Raw genomic sequence first — 2,760 nt, forward strand, 5'->3', positions numbered from 1 at the left:
TTATAGGTGTTTTCCATATACACAGTTTATGTGGTGCTGAGATCTACCCAGAGATTGGTGTATGCTAGGCAAACACTCTGCCAACTGAATTAAATCCCCAGCACTCAAGTTCTAAACTTTTATGATTCTGCTCATGAACTTTCCTTTCGAGATGAGAAGCAGAATGATGGATGAGCTTTTAGAACAGTACATGGACTCAGGATATTGTTTTAGTAAAAGATGAATCATGAAAGCCAGTAATTGAATTTTATAGAAGTTTCCATAGACAAGCAATCTTCAAAAACATCTCTTTCACTGGGGTAAATAATATAAGAACAGCATACCTGTTTATCTTGCAGAAAGAATCTTGTTTGCTTGTTTGGATACAGGGCCTCACTGTATAGCCCAGATTGCTTCAAATGGTCCATCCTCCTTCTCAGTCTCCCCAGTGCTGGGATTACAGGCATGTGTCACCACACCCAGATTCAGAAAGACTCTTATTTACATGTTCTTGCTCTTGACATTTTTCTTTGCCTAAGTGAGCATTTTCTACTTGATGAACCCGTCAGTTGTCAGTTCCTTTTCTCCTCACCTGTCTCAATACATTCATGATATTTTTTAACAGATTAAAAGAATTCTTAATGCCAAAATTTGAATAACAATTCCCTATTTTTCTGAATTAAAATTTATAGTTTAGTGTTGTTATTCAGTTTTGGAGGTGTCTCTTTTTATAGAGAAACTTTGTAGAAGTTAAAAAAGAAATTTTACATGATAATGGTAAAATAGTGTACATAATTTTAAGTACTGCTATTTTTCATTTTAGTCATTATGCTGATGGTGTCACTATCTCCTAAAATTGAGTTATACTTGGTCATTTTGTCAGGGGTAAATCAATATTTACCAGAAAACACTGGTATTTAGTATTTTTTTAATGTTCCATATTGAAGCATGAAATAAAAATCTTAAAAAAAAAATCTCTAGTGCTAGAGAGATGGCTCAGAGGTTAAGAGCTCTTGCTGTTCTTCCAGAGGTCCTGAGTTCATATCTCAGCACCCACATCAGATGACTTATAACTACCTTTAACCACAGCTCCACAGGTTAACCTCTTCTGGTCTCTGAGGGCCTCTGCACACACATGGCACACACACACAAATACATAAAATACCAATAAATCTTTTTTTAAAAATGTAAAAAAAGGTGGCTGGAGAAATGGCTCAGCGGTTAAGAACACTGGTTGTTCTTATAGAAGACCGGGGTTTGAATCCCAGCACCCACATGGCAGCTCACAACTGTCTGTAACTCTAGTCCCAGGGGATCTGACAGCCTCTTCTGACCTCAGGCAATGCACACACAACACGGGTGCACTTACCTACATGCAGGCAATACACGCATACACATAAAATAAAAATAATAAAATTAAAAAGTTTAAAAAAAAGTAAAAAAGACAATGCTGCATAGTAACAATCTCTCTCTCTCTCTCTCTCTCTCTCTCTCTCTCTGTTTCTCTCTCTGTATATATATGAAAAAAATGCATTAAAAAGTCTCCAACTAAATTTTTGTAATTAGGTCGGGTTTGGTGGCGCACACCTTTAATCCTAGCACTTGGGAGGCAGAGGCAGGCGGATCTTTGTGAGTTCGAGGCCAGCCTGGTCTACGTAATGAGTTCCAGGACAGCTGGGGCTACAGGGAGACCCTGTCTCAAAAAGACAAAAAAAAAATTTTTTTTAATTAAAAAACTTAGACACTAAGCCGGGAGTGGTGGCGCACACCTTTAATCCCAGCACTTGGGAAGCAGAGGCAGGCGGGCAGGTGGACAGAGATCACAGCCAGCCTGGTCTACATAGTGAGTTCAAGGCCAACTGAGGCTACAGGGAGACCCACCCTGTCTCAAAAAACAAACAAACAACCCAAAAAAACAAAAAACTTAGACACTCACTAAAAAAAAAAAGCCCCACACAAAGAAATATTTTCAATGAAACAAAATCTTGCCACATAAAAATATCCTCCCACCCTTATTTCTACCATAGAAAAGAATCTGAAATCTGGGAGGATGGCTTAGGGGGTAAAGATGCTTGCCAAGGCTCTCCGGGCTCAGGCCTAGGTCATGGCAACATGGCTAAACACACCAAGAAGGTTGGGATCTTGGGTAAATACCGGACGCTATGGAGCCGCCCTCCAGAAAATGAAGATTGAAATCAGCCAGCACACCAAATATACTTGCTCATTCTGTGGCAAGCCCAAGATGAAGAGATGGGCTGTTGGCATCTGGTGATAGAATTTTAAATCAAAGCCCCCCAGATTAAAGTAAACTGAAACTAAGTTTCCCAGGCTATATTCTGGGAAACTGTACAAGGAAATAAAAGAAAAATAATTCTAACTATAGAAAAGAAAAGATGACCTTTTCATGCTTCCTTGAGCTGGAAAAATACCTGAAAAATCCCCCTCCCATTTTTGCTGTAACCATGTAACCGAGCACTCCTACTGTGACCTAGATGCCAGCTCCTCCGACCTGAATACCAGCCCCTCCTACTGCTTGTGGTTTGTGGTTTCTGTCTATATAACCTAGCTTCTAAACTGAATCTGCACTTCCCCTTTTGATTAAGGGGGAGACCGCCTGGGCGATTAAATCCTCTTGCAATTGCATCTACTGGTTTGAGGACTGAGTTATTGGGGTGCGACCTCCCGAGAACGTAGGGTACCCCAATCTGGGGGTCCTACAGGGGGGGAATAGCAGGTGGGGGTCAGGGCATGCCAGGGCATGTCCAGGCATGTCTAAAGCCG

At 40.7% G+C, this 2,760-nt stretch overlaps 1 pseudogene; it reads left to right on the forward strand.

Moving 5' to 3' along the window:
• Positions 1-2,091: 2,091 nt before the first annotated feature.
• LOC103744477 overlaps positions 2,092-2,760 on the forward strand; it is a 9,312-nt pseudogene continuing 8,643 nt past the window's right edge.

This window comes from Nannospalax galili, unplaced genomic scaffold (genome assembly GCF_000622305.1).
Source record: "Nannospalax galili isolate Female #2095 unplaced genomic scaffold, S.galili_v1.0 scaffold281, whole genome shotgun sequence".
Classification (NCBI taxonomy): Eukaryota; Metazoa; Chordata; class Mammalia; order Rodentia; family Spalacidae; genus Nannospalax; species Nannospalax galili.